We start from the raw sequence: 13835 nt of genomic DNA, 5'->3' as shown, positions 1-13835 counted from the left end.
GGCACTGGTATTACTGATTGGGTCCTCAGCCAGTCCACAAAACTTGATGATGCAGCTCAAATTCTTGACAATAAGCAAATAAAACCCACCATTCTAATAACTGTTGTAAATTTTTAAAGCTTTAGAACCTGAGAAAAACGAGGCTTAATACTCAATAAAAAATAGTGAACAACCTTCCTAAACTATCCTGAGAAAAGCTCTAAGGGATTAGGGTCAGTAGAAAGCAGAGTGCAACTATGAAGTAAAAAAAGAGGCCTTTTAAGCATAAGTACTGAGGGGAAAGAAAAGTTTGAGAGCCGGTGGGTACTGCTCTGAAGCCGGGTAGAGCCTTGGGGCCAGCCTGGAGGCCTGATCCCCTACTCCCACCCCAGAGCCTTTCAGTGGGGAGGAGACCCAAGTAAAGCAGGGGGTGTGGGGGTGGACGGATGCTGCAGAAATCCACACAGCAGGCCCAATTGGCTTCCCTTAAATGGCTTCTGTTTGAGGAGGTGCTGGTCCTAGTAGCACCCCATCCCACATTCAGACATTGTGAAAGGGAAAAACAAGACAGCAGAAGGAAGCAGATGCCTGGGTGGCAAGCTGGTTAAGTATCTGCCTTTGGCTCAGGTCATGGTCCCAGCATTCTGGAACCAAGCCCCACGTGGAGCCCCACACAGGAGCCTGCTGCTCCTTCTGCTTGTGCTCTCTCTCTGACGAATAAGTAAATGAAATCTTTTAACAAGAGAAGAAAGAAGAGGGACGGACATACACAGTGGCTGTGGAGAAGACATACATTTAACCAACTAAAGAGTGACTCAGACTCACTCAAGACTAACTTCAAAAAGGACAAGTACTCACACAGACCACGTTTAAAGAATACAAATAAGTAATTTAGGGTGATACATAGGAAAGTTCCACTAAGAGTCCTACTCCCATTAAGAAAGAACTAAAGTGCTTCTGAAATGTCAAAATAAAATACATTCAAATAAAGTAATTTCAAAAGATTTTCACAAGAGGTAATTACAACGAGGACAAATTTTTATTCAAAATTTAATTATACCTGGGGCACCTGGGTAGCTTAATCAGTTAAGTGCCTGCCTTGGGCTCAGGTCATGATCTTGGGTTCCTGGGCTAGAGTCCCAGGTTGGACTCCATACTCAGCGGGGAGCCTGCTTCTCCCTCTGCCTCTCTGCCCTTCCTCCTGCTCGTACTCTCTCAAATAAATAAATAAAATCCTTTTTAAAAAAAAATCCTCCATTTTAATTATACTTATTAGAAGTGTTCTGATTATGCACTTGTGAAAAAAATCCTGGTAATAAATAACATCTAACGCTCCTTGGAGAGTTAATAAAAACATCCTAAGTCCCTGTGGGGTGCCAAAAGGCAAACAAAAGGGGTGGCTCCAGCGCCACCTTGGTGTCCCCCCAGCAACTATCATCACGGCCCCTCCTTCCCTGGATCGGATCATCTCCACCATCATGGGTGCCTGCGCTCTGGGCTTCTGTGCAGCCGCCCCACCCTGACTTTCTTCAAGTCAGAGATGGCACAAAAAGGTCAAGAAAGGTTTAGGTCACTTTGAAAGGAAACCTTCCCTCTCCCAAAACCAAGTGTGGGTAAACACTGCTCTCCACACAAACCAAGGTCGTCTGCAATTAGCATAACTCAAAAAGAGCAATGACAACCAACCCCCACTCTCCTCTTGGCCCCCTCTTCATTCCCAGTCCACACAACACAGGCTCCACCCACATCCAAGTGGTGGGGTCAATGTGACACAAGTCACTGACCTCTGAGAACGGAAGGGAAAGTTCACCTGTTTGAGTATCGGTCACATGCCTACAAAACCTGGCCTTGTTTGTTCCTCACCACTGCCAGGAGAGATAGGACTATCTCCATTTTCAGATGAGGAAATTGAGTCTTTGTGAATAAATTAATCGGCCCAAGGTCACTTGGTAGAGGGAGGATTGGAACCCTGGTCTGCCTGACTCCAAAGACAAACTCTTTCTGGCACAACTAACAGCCACCTCGGTCACTTAAGGATGGCTGGAGGTACTCCTGTTATCTAGGTGCTGACTATTCCCCGAAACAACAGGAACCATTCTCAGCGCCTTCCCTCCTCACCACACCCTAACCGGTATGACGTGTATCCACTCTGAAGAGTTTTACTTGCTTATCAAACGAATGTTGTTAGAGACAATTTTGAAACAAAACTACTGTGGATTAAAGGGACTTGAAAATTAAAACGAATACGTGCTTCGTCACCAGGGGTTTCTGTTGAGATCAGAGTGTAGGAACACCACCCTCCAAAGGGAAACAGAAAGGCTTTTCCTGCTTGGTAAGTTAAGTGGAGAAACATAGCAGACATCAGAGGGAAGAGCACCATAATCTCAAAGTACCATCTCCAGTGTTTACCACCTGAGGTCCACCTTCTCTGGCACTACAGCAAGTGGCCCAACTCGTTTTTCCTGTTTTGGGTTGTTTTACTCTCATAGATGCTCGCTCAACAAAGCCTCAAAATTGCCTCCAGAAAGCACCGTCAAGAGGTTCCTCTGCCCTCAGCGGGTTGAACAGAGATGCTCTCCAAGGAACTAATCCGACAAGTGATGAGATGGTGGACGAGGCTTGAGCAAATCTGATTAATTTATGTCAATCAGATTAATCAGATTAATTTATATTAATTTATAATTAATTTATATTAATCAGATGCCACTGAGGATTTAGCTAACACAAGGTCCCCTGCCCAAACTGACGTTGCCCACAGGGAATTACTAACGTATACCAGCAAAGGTGAATTCTGCCGCTCCTAAGTTTCAAAGTGGGGAGCAGTGTAGAAACCTCATACTCAATCTGTGATCTCATTGTCCTGAAAACGGAAATCCTGCTGCAGACTCATGTACCCTGTGTCAGCACACCCCAGCAGGTGTGCCATGAGGCACAGAACACTTAAGTCCTCAGAGCTAGAGCCCATGGTCAGTCACCATCTGGGGATCCACATCCCCTTTAAGTTTACTGCTCTGTACAACAATACCATTTTCTAAGTATGCCATAGCATGGAAAAGGCCTCGGCTTCTCTCAAAAGCTCTCTGGGGTTGCGGTGTTACAGCTGCAGCTTGCTTCTATGGAACAGTGGTTCTCAAAGTGTGGTCCCCACTCCCAGAACATCTACAGTACCTGAGAACTTGCTAGAACCACACACTCTCATGTGCCATTCCTGAGGATGAGAAACCACGGGGGTGGGCCAGCAAGCCCTTTTTAACTCTGCCTTCCACATGATCCTGATGCTTGCTATGGTTTGAAAACTGCTAAGGGACCACAAACTTTTCCTACACATCACAGACAAGTGACCCACTTAGACCATGACAACTACAGTTAACATTTATTGCAGTGCCAGAAATATAAGAATCTTTGCTTTCAAAGAGCCACAGAGACACCCACTAGCTCAAGCATTTTCAACCTCCCACCTCACCATTCATCACAACTCCCTAAACTGGCTCTCCATGATGCTCTCGCCTCCCCAAGATTGAGCCCTAAGTCTGCAGACGAATAGGGGGCTCCTACTTTTGTTCTATTCTGTCCCCTCTGAGGCCACAGATAACAGCAAAATCTTTCCTGGGGTGAGAATCTAGGATCCTGAGAGTCAGCACTCCTTTCTTGACCCTGGTTGAAAATTAAAATGCTGTTCCAGTTTCTGCAGATGTCTAATGTTGATCACCAGTACCCCCCTGTCCCTGTCACCTGCCCAAACACACTGGCCTCCCCACTCCCATGTGCAGGGATAGAACAGGCAGAGCCTGCCTACAACCTTCAAGAGAGGGGCTCCTGGGTGGCTCAGTGGCTTAAGCCATGATCTCAGGGTCCTGGGATCAAGCCCTGCATCGGGCTCTCTGCCGGGCGGGGAGCCTGCTTCCCTCTCTCTCTCTGCCTGACTCTCTGCCTATTTGTGATCTCTCTCTCTGTCAAATAAATAAATAAAATCTTAAAAAAAAAAACCCTCAAGAGAACATTTGATACTTAATCTCTCGTGGCAAGCTTACAAATCAGGGGAAGATTAAGTTAAAATGAACCAACATTACAGTTCCATTCAAATTTTAGGATTATTTGTTCCAGCACTTTGAAGAATGCTGGTGGAATTTTGAAAGGGATGGCACTGAAAGTATAGATTGCTCTGGGCTGTATAGACATTTTAACAATGTTTATTCTTCCGCTCCATGACACCATACACAAAGATAAACTGGAAATGGATGAAAGACCTCAATGTGAAGCAAGAATCTATCAAAATCCTAGAGGAGACCATAGGCAGTAACCTCTTCAACATCGGCCACAGCAACTTCTTTCAAGACATGTCTCCAAAGGCAAAGGAAACAAAAGTGAAAATGAATTTTAGGACTTCATCAAGATAAAAAGCTGTACAGCAAAGGAAACAGTCAATAAAACAAAGAGGCAACCCACAGAATGGGAGATGTTCACAAATGACATTACAGACAAAGGGCTGATATCCAAGATCTAGAAAGAAATCCTCAAATTCAACACCCAAAAACCAGATGATCATGTCAAAAAATGGGCAGAAGACATGAACAGACACTTCTCAAAAGAAAACATACAGAAAGCCAAAGTTGGTGGCATCACAATTCCAGACTTCAAGCTCTATTACAAAGCTGTTATCATCAAGATGGAATGGTACTGGCACAAAACAGACACACAGATCAATGGAATACAAGAGAGAGCCCAGAAATAGACCCTCAACTCTATGGTCAACTAATCTTCGACAAAGCAGAAAGAATGTCCAATAGAAAAAAAGACAGTCTCTTCAACAAATGGTGTTGGGAAAATTGGACATCCACAAGGAGAAAAATGAAATTGGACCATTTCCTTACACGACACATGAAAATAGACTCAAAATGGATGAAGGACCTCAATGTGAGAAAGGAATCCATCAACATCCTTGAGGAGAACACAGGCACCAACCTCTTCCACCTCAGCCGCAGAAACTTCTTCCCAGGAACATCGCCAAAGGCAAGGGACACAGGGCAAAAATGAACTATTGGGACTTCATCAAGATCAAAATCTTTTGCACAGCAAAGGAAACAGTTAAAACCAAAAGACAGCAGACAAAATGAGAGAAGATATTTTGAAACGACATATTAGATAAAGGGCTAGTATCCAAAATCTATAAAGAACTTAATCAAACTCAACACCCAAAGAACAAATAATCCAATCAAGTAATGGGCAGAGGACATGAACAGACATTTCTACAAAGAAGACATCCAAATTGCCAACAGACACATGAAAAAGTGCTCCACATCACTCGGCATCAGGGAAATACAATCAAAACCACAGTGAGATACCACCTCACACCAGTCAGAATGGCTAAAATGAACAAGTCAGGAAATGATGCTGGCAAGGAAGTGGAAAAGGGGGAGCCCTCCTACACTGTTAGTGGGAATGCAAGCTGGTGCAACCACTCTGGAAAACAGCATGGAAGTTCCTCAAAAAGTTGAAAACAGAGCTACCCTACGACCCAGCAATCGCACTACTGGGTATTTACCCTAAAGATACAAATGTAGTGATCCGAAGGGGCACGTGCACCCCAACGTTTATAGCAGTAATGTCTACAATATCCAAACTATGGAAAGAACCTAGATGTCCATCAACAGATGAATGGATAAAGATGTGGTGTGTACACACACACACACAGACACACACACACAATGAAATACTATGTAGCCATCAAAAGAAATGAAATCTTGCCATTTGCGATGACGTGGATGGAACTAGAAGGTATTATGCTAGTGAAATAAGTCAATCGAAGAAAGACAATTATCATATGATCTTACTAATATGAGGAAGTTGAGAGGCAACGTGGGGGGCGTTGGGGGTTAGGAAAAGAATAAATGAAACAAGACGGGATCAGGAGGGAGACAAACCATAAGAAACTCTTAATCTCACAAAACAAACTGAGGGTTGTGGGGGTAGAGGGGTAGGGAGGAGGAGGTGGGCTTATGGACATTGGGGAAGGTATGTGCTATGGTGAGTGCTGTGAAGTATGTAAACCTGGTGATTCACAGACCTGTACCCCTGGGGTTAATAATACATTATATGTTAATTTAAAAAAATTTAAATTAAAAAAAAAATAAAAACATACAAATGGCTAACAGACACATGAGAAAATGTTCATCATCACTAACCATCAGGGGAATTCAAATCAAAACCACATTGAGATACCACCTTACACCAGGTAGAATGGTCAAAATCAACAGGACAGTAAATAACATGTGTTGGAGAGGATGTGGAAAAAGGGGAACCCTCTTACACTGTGGGTGGCAATGCAAGTTGGTGCAGCCACTTTGGAAAACCGTAGAGATTCCCCAAAAAATTAAAAACAGAGCTACCCTATGACCCTGCAATTGCACTACTGGGTATTTATCCCAAAGATAAAGACACAGTAAAACAAAGGGCCATATGTACCCCAGTGTCCACAGCAGCAACGTCCACAACCGCCAAACTGTGCAAAGAGCCAAGATCCCCTTCAACAGAGGAATGGCTAAAGAAGATGCAGTCCATATATACAATGGAATATTACTCAGCCATCAGAAAAGATATATACTCTTCTTTTTGTAGCAACATAGATGGGACTAGAGGAGATTGTGCTGAGTGAAATAAGTCAAGCAGAGAAAGTCAATGATCATATGGTTTCACTTACTTGTGGAGCATAAAGAATAACATGGAGGACATTAGGAGAAGTGAATCGGGGGAAATCAGAGTGGGAGACAAACCATGAGAGACTGGACTCAGAAACAAACTGAGGGTTTTGGAAGGAGGGGCATGGGGGATAGGTGAGCCTCGTGGTGGGTATTAAGGAGGGCACATATTGCAAGGAGCACTGGTGTGATGCATAAACAATGAATCTTTGAACACTAAAAAAATAAAATAAAACAAAGATGTTAAAAAAAAAAATGAACCAACATTAAACGTATTTATATTTTGGGTACTCTTACCAAGCTTCCTTATTCAAGCTCATCATTGCAACAAGGCAATTACCATTCTAGCTAGAATTTACTGTGCGTTAATAAGTTATGTGCTGGTCCTGACCTAAGCCCTTTAATCACTACAGCGTCAGCTTATCTGAAGATAAAACCTTTATTTTCAGTGACATATAAAGATTCTATCAAACGAAAAGACAAAGACCTGGGGCAAGGTGATTACCTTCATCAGAGTCCAAGGAAGCCGAAAGTCACCCAATACTGATCACAAAGAACAGGGCCCAAGAGCCACATCATGGACCCTGTCTCTTTCTCTCCCCTTCTCTAGGTCCAGCCAGATCATCCTCACTAGCTCCCATCATGAGAGGTAAATGCTGGAAATAAGGCTACATAAATGTTTCATCACTATGTCAAAACCTTACAAACTTCTAGAAATGAGACTAGGTAGAGATCAAAGTCAGTCTTTAGATTTAAAGTATGTCTTACTTAAAAACAGGATCTTATTTAATAAACTTCACTTACAACTTGGTAACAATGGAGAAATTAGTTGATGGCGTGTTCTTTCCAAACTTAGTCTATTCTTGCTTCTGATATAAACCAAGTAGCATAACCAGAAAAAGTGCAAATTAGGAGACATGCAGAAAATATTAGCTGGGAAGTGATATCCTGGTCTGTAGTAGACAAGCATTTCGCATGCATATAAATCTCATTTTAGTCTGTAAGTTTTATTACCTAAGTACTGTTTTCCCCAATTCTACTGGCAAAGACAACTGAGGCTTAGAGGTTTTCAAAAGAAGAACAACAGAACAAAATCTATACGTTACAAGGCAAATACAACACTTGTCCTGCTGGTCATGAGGACAGGTTTGAGACAAGCTGCCAAAGCCCTCTGCAAACCTTGGTTTCTCTATCTTTTTCTTTTCTTTTTTTTTTTTTTTTTTTAAGATTTTATTTATTTATTTGACAGAGAGAGATCATAAGGAGGCAGAGAGGCAGGCAGAGAGAGAGAGGAGGAAGCAGGCTCCCCGGTGAGCAGAGAGCCCAATGTGGGACTCGATCCCAGGACCCTGAGATCATGTCCTGAGCCGAAGGCAGCGGCTTAACCCACTGAGCCACCCAGGTGCCCTTGGTTTCTCTTTCTACATGAAGGGTGCCCATCCTGTTAGGGCTGCAGTTAGGATAATAATAATAATGTATAAAGTGGCTAGCCCAAAATATATACTTAGGAAGTGCTGATTCCTTTATTTCTTTTACTGTGATTTTTTCTTTTGGCTTTGTTGCCAAAATTCAGATGTGAAACTCAAACCCGGTTCATCTTGATATACTATGCCGGCAAGAGCACTGAGAAAGCAGTCTCAGCTAGAGCAGCCTCCGCCTGACTCCAGGTCACTGACAAGCTGCCATCTTGGTAGTGAGGTAGTGTGGTAGAGTGACCCCACCGTAAGATCCCGGACCTCACTCAGGTTGTTTCACTTTACCAAAGCCGGATCAAAATTTATTCACAGAGCACTAGAAAGCGAGGAGCTGAACTCTTAGTTACTATAGCAACCCGAACACAGTTGGTAGCAATAAAAACTAACCTCCAGAGCACATGTCTCACAATCAGTGCCTTGATATTTACCATAGGCATGTGCTTTTCCAAGGCCCAGCCCCACTGGTAAGTATGAACTCGAGAGAAAATGAATATGTATGTCTTGATACTTATGTTTACGACCTTCTGAAAGTGCAGGTGGAGGGAAGAGAGATTTGAACACAAAGATAAACATGAAATACTCATCTTCGTGGGCTACTGAATATTAGTCCTTCCCAACTCTGCTCTGACATCTACGGCTAAAGAGTGCCCCCACTTGCATTCTTGGTGTTCTGGCAAGACTTGGCTCCTCATAACACAGTTCTCTGCCCTGGTAAGAAGCCCAACTCAAGCAGGGGCTGGAAGGGATCTGAGCAGCATGACACCCTCCTGGGAGAAGCTGGCAGAGTTCAGAGGGGCAATGAGTGAAGCAGGCACGTTCAAAGATGCTCAGAGGGGCACCTGGGTGGCTCAGTGGGTTAAAGCCTCTGCCTTCGGCTCAGGTCATGATCCCAGGGTCCTGGGATCGAGCCCTGCTTTGGGCTCTCTTCTCAGCGGGGAGTCTGCTTCCCCTTCCCCCCAACCCCCCCACCTGCCTCTCGGCCTACTTGTGATCTCTCTCTGTGAAATAAATAAATAAAATATTTAAAAAAAAAAAAAAAGAAAGCTACTCAGAAACCCATCCTAAGCCATTCTGAATTTAAACCAGCCCATGTGGCCAGAGTCATCATGAATCAGAGGGCAATTACAATTAATTCATGTACTACATATTGTCTACAGGGCAGTTTCCCTAGAAACCACCTCGCTATTCCACACGGTAACTATGGGAAGTGCCAACTGACATGTTATGTGACGAGGGTCCTCCCATGAGCACCACGGGTTAGTGTATAGATGGTGCCCTGACCTCAGCCTCATCAGGGCCCCTTCCGCAGGCCAGTCCTAGATGAAGCACTAACATGAAAAATTCAAGAGCTCTAAGTGGCTGCTTCCTGCCCCTCTCCTCCTATAGAAAAATGAAGCCTATCCAGACAGAAGGAAAACAAGGAAATAAATCTTAACAGCGTTTAAATCCCTGATTTTAATTGTTCCTGATATCCAGCCATATCCCCGTCCTCTGTGGCTAAGTTGTTGAAGTTCTAAGTACCATGAGTCAACACCCAAAATCTTGCAAATAAGATAAAGATTAGGTATAGGTAAATCTTTTTACCTATACTAAGTTGTATTGTCTGTCACCTGTAACTAGGAAATTGCTAATTCGTTCAACATCAAAATTCTTTCTTTTTTGTACATTGAATTGTTTTCAATATCCCTGGAAGGCACACAACTATACTTCTACTGCATTTTCTCAGATACATGCCATATTGGTCTTGAGAAGCAGACAAGATAATATGGCCAGATTATATGAATAAGGAACCCAGGGTCGAGAGGATTTAATCTGTTTGCCAAAGAGTGCTGGAATCAGCACTCAAACCCAGACCTTCAAAATCCTGTGTTGCTGCCCTATACCAGGCATCCATTCCCAAACCAGACTTCCTTGACATACATATTGGTTAAAAATAATAGAAACAATCTGCCTTAAGTCACAACAGAAGCATTGAAGCTAGACTCCAAACCCTGTTATTTCAAGTCCCTAGCATGCTGCTGCTGCTTTAGGGTAGGTTACATAATTTATTAATTCTTCTGTTTGGAACACATCAAAGCATATACAGAATCTATGCAATAATAAAAAAAAATTATTCGAGTGGAATTGAGCTAATACGCTGCTTCTACCAGACAAAGGTAGAAAAGCCACCATCATACATGAAGAGTAGAAGAAAGGGGTGGCCCTAACAACCCTGTGAGGCTGTTTATCCACAACACACTACAAAAGAAGGAAGCGTCTCCTCCGCCTATGGCAACGCACAAACCTAGCAGTGCCTGGTTTTCCAGGCTGTTCACATTGCTCAGAGCATCGAGGAGGAGGTCTGCTCCATATGAGAACATCTGAGGGGACCTACTCGATTCCACTGGGACTATGAGCTGATTCCCAGCACTGAAAAGCACCTTGTCCTAAGGTCAAGACAATAGAAAGGGAAAGATCACCATCTCATCTAATTGAAGCAGGGAAGGCAGCTTGGAGCTAGTTCACCTCTGGGGGCAGGTAAATGGAAGGGTAAAATCCACAAAGCATAATGTAACTTAGACTTAATAATTCTTGAGTGAGCTGGTGGATATGTAGGTGTCCATTATGAAACAAATAATAAACAGGGAGGCTATGCATAGGCCAGAGGTGACAATGTCATGAACCAAGATTTAAGATTAATTTGTTTCTATGAACCTGTAATCCAATTAAAAAAGAGAGAGAGAAGTAATAATTAAAGTTTCCCTAAGAGCATGCTGGTATGGAAAAACTCAGTTAGGGTTCTAGACCTGGCTTTAAACCTACTATATGACCCTATATATGTAAATAAAAAAATGCTCTCCATTACATAATAGCAAAATTAACTTCAACACTGATTTCCTCCTTTAAAAAAAAAAAAAAAACCATATACTTGAAGAAAATGACATAACAACTTTAAAAAAAAAAGACATTTATTTGAGAGAGAGAGAGAGAAGCAGACTCCCCACAGAGCAGATAGCTTAATATGGAGCTCCATTCCCAGGACTCTGAGATCAGACCTGAGCTGAAGGCAGACACTTAACTGACTGAGTCACCCAGATGTCCCAATCTAGTAACTTTTTACATAATTATTCTTGTCAAAATGAGTAACCCAGAGAATTGACTTTCACCAAAAATGTAAAATTGCAGAAGATAAAAATTCAGGATGACTGGCCATTTGGGAACAAAATTAAATTAGATCTTCTCTCATATCACACGAAGAAATAACTTGGTCAATCGTAATGAACTGTCTCATTAGGAATCAGTATTTATTAAAGACTTTACAGTGAAAACTGAATGCAGTGTATAGGGAAACCTTTCTATCATCTTTCCAACTTTTCAATAAATCTAAAACTATTCTAACATAAAAAAATTTATTTTAAAAATTGGATTGGGGGTAATGGGTGCACAATGCTACAAGTTTACTAAAAATCAGTTAATTGTATACTTATAATGTGTGAATTTTATGGTATGCAAATTATACTTCACTAAAGCTATTTTTTTTTTTTAAGATTTTATTTATTGGGCGCCTGGGTGGCTCAGTGGGTTAAGCCGCTGCCTTCGGCTCAGGTCATGATCTCAGGGTGCTGGGATCGAGTCCCGCATCGGCTCTCTGCTCAGCAGGGAGCCTGCTTCCCTTCCTCTCTCTCTGCCTGCCTCTCTGCCTACTTGTGATCTCTGTCAAATAAATAAATAAAATCTTAAAAAAAAAAAAAGATTTTATTTATTTATTTGACACACAGAGAGAGAAATCACAAGTAGGCAGAGAGGCAGGCAGAGAGAGAGGGAGAAGCAGGCTCCCCACTGAGCAGAGAGCCCAATGCGGGACTCGATCCCAGGACCCCGGGATCATGACCCTGAGCTGAAGGCAGAGGCTTAACCCACTGAGCCACCCAGGCGCCCTCACTAAAGCTATTTTGAAAAGTCCCTGGGTCTAGGGGTGCCTGAGTGGCTCAGTGGGATAAAGCCTCAGGTGGTGATCCCAAGGGTCCTGGGATTAAGCCCCACATCGGGCTCTCTGCTCAGTAGGGAGCCTGCTTCCTCCTCTCTCTCTGCCTGCCTCTCTGTCAAATAAATAAATAAAATCTTTAAATAAAATAAAAGTTCTTGGGTCTAAAGGTTTAAAATGAAAAAATTATAAAATCAAGAAACACAAGAGAGGAACTTTATACCAATCAAGGATTAACTGACAGGTATGTTTAACTGAATCCTCTGCACACATTTAGTCCACAACAGGGTAAAAAAATAAAACTTTAAAAACTGAAGAAACTATAGAAGACTATTCTTTTTTTTGAGATTTTATTTATTTATTTTAGAGAGTGCATACAGGGCCAGGGGCAGAGGGAGTCTCAAGCAGATTCCCTGCTAAGCACAGAGCCTGATGCAGGGCTCATCTCATGACCCAGAAATCACAACCCACAACCTGAGTTGAAACCAAGAGCTGGACACAACCAACTGCCTACACAGGTGCCCCAAAACTACAGAAGACTATTAACACACCTCAAAGATGTCTGGAAAACTCTAGGAACAGCACAAAAATAATATGGAAGCCATAAACATACAAATGGAAAAATGTAAGCACTTAAAAAATAAAAACATTGTAAAAAAAAAAAAAAGGTGAAAGACCAAAAACAATCTGCGAAAAAATATTAGCAACATATAAGACAAAATGCTAATATTCACAATATGAAAAACTCCATTAAGAGTGAACAAACCAAAAGAAAACTAAGCCAGGTATGAATCAATCAATTTAAGAATACAAATTAGCAGATGGAAATATGCTGAATCACAAAAAAATTTTTTTTTTTAAGATTTTATTTGTTTTTTTGACAGAGAGAGCACAAGCGGGGGGAGCGGCAGGCAGAGGGAGAGGGAGAAGCAGGCTCCCCACTGAGCAGGGAGCCTGATGCAGAGAGATCATGACCTGAGCCAAAGGGAGATGCTTACCCAACTGAGCCACCAAGGCACCCCTGATCACAGTAATTTTTAAGTTAAAATAAAACTCAATCTTCACTTATCAGATTAATAAAAATCAGACTAGTGATGTCCAGAGCAGGGCAAAGATGTGGAGAAAAAAGCACTCTTCCATATTGTCAGTAGAACTAAACAGCCTTTAAAAACAAGGCAATGTGGCAGCACCTGACAATTTAAAATCTGACACTCGATGAACCCTTTTAAAAATCTACCTCATATATACTACTAAGAGTGCATAAAAACATGTAGGAATGTTCACTGCACCGTTATCTCTAACTGCAAACAAGTGGAAGCAATCAAAATGTCCATAAATAGGAGAATGAATCATAGGACTGTCATACTATGTAATACCATACAGCTGCTAAAAGCAACTAGGTAAAGGGTTATGTACTGACAGATTTAATTATTCTAAGTATTTTACAAAGTTCACTTATTGTAACAAACCCATTCAGTAGGTACAACGATCATCCTCATTTTAGAGATGGGGAAGCTCAAGTAGAAGGATCTTGCCAGGTCCCACAAAAGCAACTGGCAGGGCTGCATTTTGACCTGGGGAATTTGGCCCAAGTCTACACTTTATACCCACTCTGCTATACTGTACTGATTTTGTGTCTGTGACTACACACATGAATGGAGTCTAAGTTGGGGAGCTGGGGGAGGAGAAACATCCACATGACAGTAAGAAGTACCTAATTTC

At 42.3% G+C, this 13835-nt stretch overlaps 1 protein-coding gene across 3 annotated transcripts in view; it reads right to left on the bottom strand.

The window, feature by feature from the left end:
- The window catches only part of OCLN (occludin), a 64966-nt gene that overhangs the window by 24196 nt on the left and 26935 nt on the right, over window positions 1-13835 (bottom strand). The window lies entirely within an intron of this gene.

This window comes from Mustela lutreola, chromosome 5 (assembly GCF_030435805.1).
Source record: "Mustela lutreola isolate mMusLut2 chromosome 5, mMusLut2.pri, whole genome shotgun sequence".
Taxonomy (NCBI): domain Eukaryota; kingdom Metazoa; phylum Chordata; class Mammalia; order Carnivora; family Mustelidae; genus Mustela; species Mustela lutreola.
Note: the sequence above shows the minus strand (reverse complement) of the source record. Positions and strands in the feature narration are given on the sequence as shown.